The 13,777-nt window shown below is 38.9% G+C and overlaps 1 protein-coding gene and 1 pseudogene across 5 annotated transcripts in view; both read left to right on the forward strand.

Moving 5' to 3' along the window:
• Positions 1 to 13,777, forward strand: part of LOC150092026 (rhodanese domain-containing protein CG4456-like) — a 147,538-nt gene that overhangs the window by 64,901 nt on the left and 68,860 nt on the right. The gene's annotated exons all lie outside the window — the stretch shown is intronic.
• LOC150092027 (elongin-C pseudogene) lies at positions 10,912 to 11,376 on the forward strand (annotated as a pseudogene).

The following is a 13,777-nucleotide window of genomic DNA, read 5'->3' on the forward strand; positions in this document are numbered from 1 at the left end:
CTTCAAGATAAGTTTCAGTGTTACCCGCAAATCGAGTTCGTGGATGGTTTAAACATCCCCGAATTCGATCCAAAAGTAAACAATTTACTTGTTTTAGATGATCTCATCAGCCAAGCAAAAGATAGTATTGTTGTGTCAGAGATATTTATTAAAGGATCGCATCACAGAAATCTGAGTGTAATATTATTAATGCAAAATTTGTTCTCCCAAGGCACACAGTTCCGTACTATTAGCTTGAATTCACACTACTTGATTGTTTTTAAAAACCCTCGCGACTCGCGACAAATCTCACATCTAGCTAGCCAAGTGTTTCCCGGAAGGACACGCGTTTTAGTCGACATGTATAAAGATGCCACACGCGATCCGCATTCATATTTGCTGTTTGATTTTCGTCAGGAAACTGCAGATATACTAAGGCTGCGCTCACACGTATTGCCAAGCGAAGGATCTACTATAATCTATGTACCCTCATGGCTAAGCGTCTAAAAAACAACGCTAATTTCATAAAGTATCTGGCGGAAGCTCGACCAAAACAAGCATCCACTCTGCTAAAGAGCTCAGATCCCACACAAATAAATTCGCTCTGTGAAATCTGCAAAAATATAATCAAAGGCTGTATTCCTTTGCCAGACAGAGTGAAAAACAAGTTACAGCGCAAAAAACGTCTGCTCAGAACACTAGCAGATAAAAAAGTGGCATTTAAAACCAAGCGGAAGTTAATAATTCAACAAGGAGGTGCTCTGTTCCCATTATTGGCCAGCATCGTAGCCCCACTAATTGCAAGTTTGATTCGAAGATGAACGAGTCTTTCCGCAAATTCTTGCTTGTAGCTGCACCGCCAGAACAATAACAGATGCTCTCTTTAGACGAGCAAATGTCTGAAATCTTAAAAAGGGAGGATTTACCGCCAGAGTCAAAAGTTAAAATGTACCTTCAGATACTGCAAACATATTTAGGTCTGAAAAATAATGCCGCAAAACAACCGTCTCCGACGACATCGAATGACATCGAGGGTACCATATCAACAGCCGCCGCTGCCGCCGTCTCACTACCCAGAATTCCCGATTCTGAAGCGCAGCAACAGCCCGAGGGCGGAGTGAAAAAAAAATCCCGTAAGCATGTCAAAAGCCGATATACTGCTCTGATATCCCCGCGTCGTTTGAGAAGAAAACACACTTGGATATCGTTGTGGTAAGTTTTTTTTTCAATAAAACAGACACTTTTTAAAATAAATAAAATTTTATTTTGCAAGTAAATGTTGAAGTACATGTAATGTGGCTCTAACATCATTTGCCCACAAATCTTTGCAATAATATTTGTTTACAATCTTTGACATAGAAATATTTCTACACCTATGTATTAGGAAAAAAATACAGTGTAGTCCACAAGCTATAGATTCTGGATGTTGAATCACCACTTTGTTATAAGTCCATTTCTTGCTGTTTTGGTTAAGGAACTCTGCAATGTCCTGTGTCGGCGGTCTTGCAAAGCTGTCGAAATATTGACTGCTGTTTTTTCCCAGGAAAATGCAAATCCAGTGAGTGCCTGGCATATACGAAAAGTCCGTATTGATGACTAACAATGCTGGTTTTCTCTGTATTCCTGACGGTAACTCGTCCCTGGCACAGACACCGATCAGATGTTTTCTCGATTCACTGTCTGCTTCTAAAACCTTTAATATATCTCTAGTGTTCATAATTTACGATTATCAAACGGTCTTTATTCACAGAAAGAATGTTTTCGAATTCGGCATACAAGATCACTGTAACGTTTTCGGGTAGAGGTTCTGCGAATTTCAGTTCGAGCCGAACTCCACCTCGTCGTAAAGAACTAATATGTGCGCCCACCGCATTGCTGTCTGGAGTTAGATCAAAAGCATAAAGCACGTTCCCTTCAGTATAATCCAAGAGCGATATGTCGTTTCCACAGTCGGAATTCCACTTATTTAGCGATGTAAAAAGCGATAGGTAGGACCGGGTATAATGTCCATTCTTATAATCGGGTGTTAGCGGAATGGAAGGGTACTGCACACCATCAGCAGTCAGAAGTAAATAACACAGGTTGTAGTGACCAAAATTGAATGGGTTGGTTTTGAGGGAGCCGTTGAAACTATCACTGGACACAATACCGACTATTAAACGAGCGGGGATCTGGCCTAGATATATATTGTCTCTAGTACAGTCTGACATGCCTTTTGGAATTGAATAGTAACTTACATCAACTCTGTTAACGGGATATACAAGGGGATGTTTTTCAAGAACACTCATGTGGGCTAGCTGTATGCTGGGGTTAAGTTTAACTTTACGCACAAAAAGACACGCCTCGCGTATATGAATTTTAGCAGTATTGTCGAGAGACAACAGACAGAACTCGGGCGAACTGCGAACCATTCTAAGACGGATCGATACGCTGTTAATAATATATTTGGCTTGATGGCACAAATCTAGTCTGAGACGACCCAAAAGTTCCACAGTTTTGGTTTTCGAAAAAAACTTCATACGTTGATTCATACCGCTGTCGGCCTGAGAAAACATTTGTGAAACATCGGAAACATTGTCTTTTACGAACAGCTCTGTAGTGAGTTGGGATTTTTTTGCTTCTGTCAAAATTCAAAAGCGTTTCTAAATAAGCTCTATACGGATATGTGTCGCTGCTTGGATTAATTAATTTGTCTTGAACGAAAAGATCCACATGTTTAAACATGGAGTGAAAAAAGTTGTTGACAACGCCGACACTCGATGTTAGTTCTTTTCCATCGCTTTGAGTTAACTGTACTTTGAGTCGCAAATAAGTTTTTCCCAGGTCCAGATATTCTTCAGATGTTCCGGGTATGGAAAATTCTATTGGCCCCGGCGTGTCCACGGATGCTAAAGGCAAGAAAGTAACGTATGAAGATCGTTCGATGCATAGATTAGTAGCAGGCTGTGCAAACAGGTCTAATTCTGACATCATAACCTCGCCCATCATTGAAAGATGTCCTGATAGTTTTTTTTTTTTCGAAGCTTGCCTCCACTCTGACTACGGACTTTTTGCTTAATGGCCTGTCCTACTTCAGAAGCTCGATTTATAAATGATCGTTTCACGAGTGCCCCCGAAATGACATCATCGATCATATTACGACCTGCCGACAACACTTGGCGACCTATGAACTTGGCAGCGGGTTTCAAAAGTGGAGAAAGAAATGTAAATGCTGATCGGAATATACTGCCTAAACCCTGGCCCCTCTGGATCGCTGCTCCTGCAAAGTAGGGATTTCCCCCCGCCTGCACTTTGTAGTATTCGACGTACGCGTTCATTGGGGCCGAAAATGCAACTTAATTAGAGTTTTACCACCTCTGAATGGAAATAACTGACCGGTGTCTGTGCGAATTTGAATAGAAACGGACTGAATGCTTGAGAGAAGCACAGGGTAATAATCCAAATGTAAGAATTCACCACTGCTTCCGAACGGTACTACTCGCAACAGAGGCGCTCTAGTATCGCCTACAAACTGGTCCTCAATCAAGGCACTATAAACGAAATAAGACCCGACCCCTCTATTTATATCACCCGGAAATTTCGATCTCACCGTTCCTTCGAAACCATTGGGCATATGTTCAAAACCGACTAAATCGCCGAGTCCAGTCTCAGGGAAGCGAAGACGCACACTGCTTTCTATTTCGAAAGAAACAAAACCATGTGCATTAACAGAACCTTTAATTTCAGGGGCTATAAAAGTCATAACCTTTAGAATTTCGGAGACGCTATTGTAACGACCATAAGGAATTTTATGCTCGCGAACATCACGAGTCGGCGGTTGTACGAACACAAGCTTCCTGTCAACAGACTCACTGTCAGTTTTTATTGATGGTATCACTATTTTACCTTTAGCTATCCACTTTCCGATGTGCTCTCCTTTGAAATTTCTATATTTGTCAACAATATCACCCCTCACTGCTACCTTGTGGGCTAGTCCTAGAATTCGAGCTGTTCGTAAAGGCATACGCAACTCACAACCATTTTTAACACGAATTGTGAATCTCTCTTTGAATTCTGTCTCTTCTACTTTAAACTCTAAATTGGCATTAAGACCATACATATGCTCAATCAATTTAGTCGAATTTTCGTACTCGTTGTGCAACATGTAAACCTCGGGGTTCCTAATTGTCGGTTCTTTCTGTAGAATTGCAAACTCGGCCCAACCTTCGGAAATATTGTCCCAGGACTTAGGTACGTGTATTTCTGCAAGTGCTACCTCCCACTTGCCTTTCAGCGATATAGTGTCGGGTAAGACGATGGTAAAATTAGATTGCGTATTCTGGGGATGGAAAGCCATACAGGCATTACTAGGTAGGGTTAGGAAGAACATCTTTAGCCGAAACCCAACTGTTGTAGGAAGCTGGATATCCTAACCACTTAACACGCAATTGACGCTCTCCTCCCACACGTCGCTCCTTAAGTACTTTTTCAATAAGATACACGTCGATTGGTAACGAGTCGTGAATATTAACAAGCTGAAGCTGTTGTTCGTAAAAGGTACCTTCGATCGTATCGCCTGTTTTGTCTTGTACTCTGTACACAACTGGTTTTCTTCGTTTCAATACTTGAGATATAGTAAAAATCTCACGCGTCCAATTGCCCCAGAATCCTTTGCGGAATAGATGTGAACCTGTACTTAGAACGACACGATCCCCCACTTTAAATTTAGGAATCTGTTCTTTGGTTTTTTTCAAGTACAATTTCCTGTAGACGTCTTCTTCATTATGCAAAGTGACATCGGCAGGTGGCATTCCTATGGCTCGATGTGGGGTTCGATTATAAGTAGCTACAATGTCGGGAAGAACATGCACATATTTCTTACTTTCAGAATAAGTTATCCATTTAAATATTTTTTCTTTCAGAGTTCGAATAAAACGTTCAGCGATTGCAGCCTTTTTCTCCGATCTAGTAGTATAAAAATTAATGTTGAGAGATTTAAATAGGGCCTTCACATCTTTGTTTATAAACTCTCTGCCTCTGTCGCTGTTAAGACTGAATGGCGTTTCTTGCTTGAAAATTGATTTGAATGCTTTTACCATCTGCTTCGATGTTTTATTTCTAAGTGTTCTCACCCAGGCATATCTAGAAAAAGCGTCTATACAGACGAGTAAATAACGCACTCCGCCATTAGCATCAGACAGATTGGAAACCTCTGCTAAGTCACACTGAAACGTATGGTGTAGTCCAGGAACTATTATTTGGTTTCTAGGAAAATTAACTCTTTGAGGTTTGTGTCTGACATAAGCAGGCTGAGATGACAAATACTCTTTCACGATACGCCGGGGTAATTTTGTATGCTTTTGTAATGCATTAATACCACTAAAACTCCCAACGACGCGCGGATCGTTGTAATCTTCTAACATTTCTTTTTTTTTTTTCCAGACGGACTTCTACGAAAACCAGGAACACTTGTGGAGCGACCCATGTTTCTTTGCATCTTATATGGATGCTTTGGATGCTAATACTAACGATGACCCCACTAAGATGTAATTTTTATTTTTTTTATTATTTATCAATAAAAAATATATCTATTTGAAAAAAAATATTGTCTGTCTTTTTTTCTTAGAAAGTAGAAAATAAGTTTCCATTAATCAATAACCTTTTAGGAAAGAAAATGATTTCAAATATATATATTAAAAAAATCAAACTTGCAGACAGAAACAGAAGATTGCGCCAGTGCTTCACGAAGACGGTAAATAAATATAAACACATTTTACTTTTCAGGTTTTTTTTTTTTTTCCTGTTTAGAAAGACTACACATCAGAATACAAATTCAACTTGCAGAGAAAAATGGAAACATCATAAATAATTATGGGTAAAAATATATACATATAAATTTAACCATAAAAAGGATATAAAATGAAATAAATTCCTTAATTTCAGATTTTTCAGCTTTCAGAATTATTCACTAGATGGAGCCAAAGTTTCTTTTTTTTTGGTAAATATCAAAAGCAACTTAAGTTTTTTTTTCCCATAGATGGTAAACAGTAGAATACAAATTCCAGAGGAACCATCACAAATAGTTATGGGTAAAAAATATATACATATAAATTTAACCATAAAAAAAAGGACATAAAATGAAATAAATTCCTTAATTTCAGATTTTTCAGCTTTCAGAATTATTCACTAGATGGAGCCACAATTTCTTGGTTGCATGTGTTTGGGAAAAAAAAATTAAGCATCAAAGCAACTTAAATAAAATCTTTAATTTCACCTTTCAGAATGACTCAACAGATGACAACACCGTCTTAAATAAAATCTTTAATTTTCACCTTTCAGAACGACTCGATAGATGGCGAGACATATTGCAAAGCTACGGAAATATATTTATAAAAAACGTCAAAGTCATGGCTATCTAGGAAAAAATACATTTAAACACCTTACATAAAATAAAATCTTTAATTTTCAGCTTTCAGAATAACTCGGTAGATGGCGACTCAGTTTCTGGGTCTTCCGATGTCGGTGCAATCTCCATGCTCGAAGTTTTGTGGCCCCCCAAGTACCCGTATGTGAGAAAAAAAAAATATATCCTTAAATAAAATCTTTAATTTTCAGCTCTCAGAATGCTTGAATAGATGGCGCCACAGTTTCTTGGTAGTTACGATGTTGTGGCAATCTCCATTCAAGAAGTATGTATGGAGCCAAAATTTCTTGGTTGTCTCCGTGTTTTTTTTTTTTTTTTGGTAAATATCAAAAGCAGCTTAAGTTCAGCTTTCAGAATTATTCACTAGATGGAGCCACAGTTTTCTAGGTCTTCCATTGTCATGGCAATCTCCGTGCACAAACTGTTGTGGTCCCCAAGTATGTGGGAAAAAATATATATATATATTTAAACAAACATCTTAAATAAAATCTTTAATTTCAGCTTTCAGAATGCTTCCAGAGATGGCGACACCGTTTCTTGGTAGTTACGATGTCGTGGCAATCTCCGTTCAAGAAGTATGTGAGAAAAAAATATATATATTTAAACATCTTAAATAAAAATCATTAATTTCAGCTTTCAGAATGACACGCTAGATGGCGACACAGTTTCTTGGTAGTTACGATGTCGTGGCAATCTCCGTTCAAGAAGTATGTGAGAAAAAAATATATATATTTAAACAGCTTAAATAAAAATCATTAATTTCAGCTTTCAGAATGACACGCTAGATGGCGACACAGTTTCTTGGTAGTTACGATGTGGCAATCTCCGTTCAAGAAGTATGTGAGAAAAAAATATATATATTTAAACATCTTAAATAAAAATCATTAATTTCAGCTTTCAGAATGACACGCTAGATGGCGACACAGTTTCTTGGTAGTTACGATGTCGTGGCAATCTCCGTGCTTGCGTGTGTGTGTGTGTGTGTGCGCGCGCACGAACCCACAATTCATTGCGAACACGGTAGCTTGAAAACCAACGCGGTAAAAACAGACGACTTCTACGGCATCAACCGGCCAGAAATCACAGGCAAAGTCACAGACGTAGTCGGTTTATACCCCCCAGACCAATCAGAACATCGGTTCGTATCCCCCTCCAATCAGAACAAGGCGAAATACAACTTCCTACGTCAGACTCACACCACTCTTAACTATAACAGATACATTTACACATATTTTTATAACTGAAAGGGTAGCCAAGGGGATAAGCACCGTACCATCAGTAGCAACGACTTGGGTTCGAGCCTGGGTAAAGTAAAAAAAAAATTTAAATTTAATGTCGAAAATAAGTGGCGCCATCTAGGGGGCGAAATAAGAACTAAAATATATTTTTCCGCAACTAAGCCTCGGTGCAACAGCTAAACCTCGGCTCGCCTCACCGGAGCACGCTCAAAACCGAAACGGCAAAACAAACGACCGAGGCGGCAGCACGCACGAAAATTGACGCCAAAATTCATAGAGCCGTACTCGGTTAGAACCCCAACCGTTTCTACTAAGGTTTGAAAATGGCAGAAGGTTATCAAATTGTAGCAGGGTGCTTAATTATTTTATAATAACTGAGAGCGAAAGTGAAGGAGAAATTGTTGAAGTTAAACATAACAAAGGCACCTGGGGTGGATGGGATCTATCCAGTTATTTTAAAGGAGGCAGCAAAGCAACTAAGCAAACCCTTAGCCATAATTATGAGAGCATCCTTGGACTTGGGGGAGGTCCGCACGGACTGGAGATGTGCAAATGTATCCCCAATTCACAAAGAGGGATCGAAGGTTGACACAAGTAATTACAGACCAGTTAGTTTAACTTCTGTATGATCATCTAGACAAGACTGCAGCAATAATTCAGACACAGCAGGGGTTTGTTAAGGGAAAGTCTTGTCTGACTAATTTGATAGGATATTATGATGTGGATACGAAGGAACTGGATGTAAAAAATAATTTTGATATCATATATTTGGATTTCAGGAAATTTTTGACACTGTTGCGCATGGAAGACTATTGTACAAATTGGAGCAGAATGGTATTAAGGGTAAGTTGCTACAATGGATAAAAGGATGGTTGAGTGGGAGAAGAGAGAGGGTGGTAATTAATGGTTGCTGCTCTTCGTGGACTAATGTTATTGGTGGAGTCCCACAGGGTTCGGTTTTAGGTCTACTGTTATTTTGTATATTTTTCAATGATATTGATGAAGGTATATCAGGCTTAGTGTCGAAGTTTGCATCTGATACAAAGGTTGGCAGGGTTGTTAATGACAGTAATGGCAGTGTGCTGCTGCTGCAACAGGATCTAGATAATTTGGGCAGATGGGCTAAGAAGTGTCAACTGAAATTTAACCTTGACAACGTTTAACCTTCTACCCATATGCAAAGTACTGCATATGGGTAGAAGTAACTCCAGAGAAACGTACCAACTGTTTGGTACTACACTTAGGGTGGTAGAAAATGAAAAAGACCTGGAAGTAATTGTGCAGTCAGATATGAAGTTTTCTGAGCAATGCAGACAGGCTGCCAGGGTAGGTCATGGAGTTTTGTCAATGATATATAGGAATTTTGCTAGCAGGGAGATGGAGGTGATTGTTCCTCAGTATAAGGCAATGAGCAGGCCGTGACTTGAGTCCTGCATACATGTTGGGAGGCCTCATTTTAGGAAGGATGTAGATTTGCTTGAGCATGTACAGAGAAGGGCAACAAGATTGGTGAGTGGAATGAAGGGATGTTCTTACAAAGAAAGGCTTAAGTTCTGCAAATTGCAGTGGCTGGAGACTAGGCAGCTGCGCGGTGATCCGATTGAGGTGTATAAGGCCTTGAATGGGTTGAGCACGCTGAATTCTGATGGGTTCCTTCCACTTGTTCAGATTAAGAACCTAAGGGGGCATAATTTCAAATTAAGAAAAGACAGATGTAGAATAGATGTGCAGAAATTTGCCTTTAGCATTGCGTGGTGAATTGCTGGAACAAACTTCCATCTGTCGTTGTGGAATTTGATAGGTTAAATAAATTTAAGGAGGAACCGGACAGGCATTTGGATGGAATGGTGTGGTTGTTTTTTTTTTTTTTTTGGCTGATGATGCATAATCTCATGTACTTGCTTTCTTGCATCACATGACACTACTACTACTATCACCTCAGGCGCCTCGGTAGCCAGATGGGAAGGAGCAACAGTGCGTAGCACCCGCTTCTTGATTAGACCGGGGTTCGAGCAGAGTCACCACCAAATATGGAGGATGCAGAAAAGTCAGGGAATGACTATCGCATATCCCCGGAGCAATATGGCCTTAGTTGCTAATGCTCCTAAAAAACCAAATAACAACAACAACTATCATGCTAGGGCAGGTCATCGGGTTTTGTCAATGATATATAGGAATTTTGCTAGCAGGGAGAAGGAGGTGATTGTCCCTCTGTATAAGGCAATGGTCAGGCCACGCCTTGAGTACTGCATACAGGTCTGGAGGCCTCATTTTAGGAAGGATGTAGATTTGTTTGAGCGTGTACAGAGAAGAGCAACACAATTGGTGAGGGGAATGAAGGGATCCTCTTACCAAGAGAGGCTTAAGTTCTGCAAATTGCAGTGGCTGGAGACTAGGCACCTGCGCGGTGATCTGATTGAGGTCTATAAGGCCTTGAATGGGTTGAGCACGCTGAATTCTGATGGGATCCTTCCACTTGTTCAGATTACGAACCTACGGGGACATAAGTTCAAATTAAGAAAGGACAGATGTAGAATAGATGTGCGGAAATTTGCCTTTAGCCAGCGGGTGGTTAATTGCTGGAACAAACTTCCATCTGTAGTTGTGGAAGTTGATAGGTTAAATAAATTTAAGGAGGAACTGGACAGGCATTTGGAGGGAATGGTGTGATTTTTTTTTTTTTTTTTTTGGCTGATGCTGCATAAGCTCATACACTTGCTTTCTTGCATCACGTGCCACTACTACTTATACTACTACTACCTCTCTTCACTGCAGGATCCCTTGTGCTGTACAACCAATAAACATGTTTTGCGTGAAAAAAATTATTGTTCGTGATAGTAAATTTTCAGTAAGGATCATCGCATGCTATCCTTTATAATGATGTTATTATTTTTATTATTGTTGTTACTCTTTTGGTTAATTTTTTCTTATAGATTAATTTATGATAATAATAACTGTTATGTATTATACTAATTTTATACATAACATTTTATACTAATAATTGTTCATTTTATCCAAATTTTAATACTAAATACAACCAACATGAATACTATTGAAAAATATATGAGCTTTGGCTGAATTAAGATTACATTAATTGATAATAATTGTTCACATTGTAAGACAACGCATGCCCTTCCCCTAAAAAACAAAAAAAAATTGGGAAATTTTTGTATTTTGATTAATAAATCAGATATATTACTGTTCGTCTACTGCTATCTAGTGGCGTTTAATGAAATTACATCAGCGCACTGTTCCGAGGCTATAAAATATTTAGGGTTGTGTTGCGTTGCGTTGCGTTATATGTGTTGTGGTTTTCGTTTTTAATTTCGAAGCTATTTGTCATGTCGGATATCAATGGTAGAGATGGAGAGGTGTTTTTTGGTAGTTGTGAAGGGCCTGATGCTATGTATGTTAAGCTGCGATCATCAGATGGCCACGAGTTCATCATTAAAAGGGAACATGCCCTTACATCGGGTACAATCAAAGCAATGTTAAGTGGGCCTGGCCAGTTTTCTGAAAATGAAACTAATGAAGTGAACTTCAAGGAAATTCCTTCTCACGTATTGCAAAAAGTATGTCAATATTTTATATACAAGGTACGCTATACCAACAGTTCCACAGAAATTCCAGAATTTCCCATTGCACCAGAAATTGCACTTGAACTTTTAATGGCTGCTAATTTTCTTGACTGTTAATTTTCTGGTTTGTTAAATATTGTAGGCACGTAATAGTATTTATTCTACTTGTGATGTAAATTTGCGGTGTTCACAAAATATGATTGAAATAAAAATTCTGCTTCACACTTTTCTGGTGTCTTTAGTTTTGTCTTGTAAACAAAAGTGAGTTATTCATTTAAATCGAAACTGTGCTTTTAAACGATTTGTTGAATCTGCGATCTATTTCCATAATAGGTATTAGCCATGCAGTGTCCAACGATAATAATTTATTCTAGTGTAATTATCTCTCCTGACGAAACTACTACAGCATGTATCATTTTGTGCTTACTGGTGATTCAAAGTGCCAGAGTTGTTTCTAGTGAAACGTAGCGAAGGGTATCTTTAATGCGAAATAAAAATTAAATGTATAAACGCTAGCATATAATTGAGCTATCTCAAACAATGCACTGAACGCATGCGTCATTAAATTTGCCATTTTGGAAGTCGAACTGACAGCTGACCATTGAGGACATTTCACGCGAATTTTATTTAATTTTCTTTTTATTTATTTTTAAAGAAGTTAGTAATTTAGTGAATTACGACATCTTTAGGAGGTTTATTGTGGACTCCATAACATTTTCTTACGACCTCATTGTATTATACTGTATACTGGATGAAGTAAACAAACGGTAATTAGAAATATCATTTGCCTCGAATAGATCCTTGTCATAAATCTAGGTTCAAGTGAACAATTATACAAGGTCTATTCTCATCAGTTATTTTAATTAGTATAATTTATTTGCACGACATTTCTTAGGCCATTACTGTGTATTTTCCATATTAAAAAATTTCACTACTTCATACAACATCCCCCCTCCCTCTCTACTTTTATTTTATTTACTGATGTTTATCACAGATATGCATCATGAAATTAGTCAAACAAATAGAACAAACTTATCTTCGAAAGATCTAAATCTCCCAAGTAATTCCTCATTAATTTCACAAATATACATAGTCTCAGTCCAATCTCAGTGTTGTCCATTTCCACTTACAATCTGTTAAACCCTACTTACTTTTTTGGGACAGAATCCTAGTTATCAGTTGACTCAACAACTGCCCATCTTATTTGCCCTAATTATTCGTTGTATGATTCCTTTCATTTCAAAGGTGGTTGTGCATATCTTCACTCTGAGATTAGCATTAGTAGAGGCATATGATGCAAGAAAGCAAGCTTATTCAGCATCAGCCAAAAAAAAAAAAAAAAAAACACACACACACCACTCCCATTTCACCCCTCCGTTCGTTCGAAATACCTGTCCAGTTGAGCTTTAAATTTGTTTAGGCTATCAACTTCAACAAGTCGGTTCCACCAACCAACCATCCGCTGGCCAAAGGCAAATTTCCGCACATCTATCCGACATCCGTCCTTCCTCAATTTGAATTTATGCCCTCTGAGGTGATTATTCTGAGCAAGATGAAGAATACCATTGGCACTGAGCATGCTCAAACCATTCAAAGCCTTATAGACCTCTATCAGATCACCTCGCCAGTGCCTAGTCTCCAGACTGTAATTTGCAAAACTTAAGCCTTTCTTCGTAAGAGCAACCCTTTGTTCCATTCACTAATCTTGTTGCCCCGTTCCAGCAGCTCTACATCCTTCTTGAAATGAGGCCTCCAGACCTGTATACAGTACTCAAGATGTGGCCTAACCATTGCCTTATACAAGGGAATAATCACCTCCTTATCCCTGCTAGAAAAATTCCTGTATATCATTGACAAGACACCATGAGCTACTCTTGCAGCTCGTCTGCACTGCTCAGAGAACTTCATATCTGCCTGCACAATTACCCCAAGGTCCTTTTCATTCTCCACCACTGTCAGTGTAGTACCGCAGAGTTGATACGTTGCTCTGGGGTTACTGTTTCCCATATGTGGTACTTTACATTTGTCAATGTTAAACTTCATTTGCCACCTCTCAGCCCATCTGTTCAACCTTTCCAGATCCTGTTGCAGCAGCATAGCATCAGTAGTGTCCTTAACAACCCTGCCAACCTTTGTATCATCTGCAAACTTGGACATTAAACTTGATATCCCATCATCAATATCATCCATAAACACCGAAAACAACAACGGACCCAACACTGAACCCTGAGGAACTCCACTAATAACATTAGTCCACGTTGAGCAGTGTCCATTGATTACCACACTCTGTCTTCTGCCACTCAACCATCCCCTTATCCATAGCAGCAATTTGCCTCCAATGCCACACTGCTCCAATTTGTGCAGCAGTCTTCGATGTGCAACAGTATCAAAAGCCTTTCTAAGATCCAAATATATAATATCAAAGTTATTCCCTGCATCCAGTTCTTTTGTGACTACATCATAGTATCCAATCAAATTGGTCAGGCAAGACCTGCCCTTAACAAAACCATGCTGCGTCTGAGCTATAACTGAATTCTTGTCTAGATGATCCTGCAGTGCTTCTTTAAGCAGTGCCTCCA

Source organism: Mastigoproctus giganteus, chromosome 1 (genome assembly GCF_048544385.1).
Source record: "Mastigoproctus giganteus isolate SK-2022 chromosome 1, ASM4854438v1, whole genome shotgun sequence".
Classification (NCBI taxonomy): domain Eukaryota; kingdom Metazoa; phylum Arthropoda; class Arachnida; order Uropygi; family Thelyphonidae; genus Mastigoproctus; species Mastigoproctus giganteus.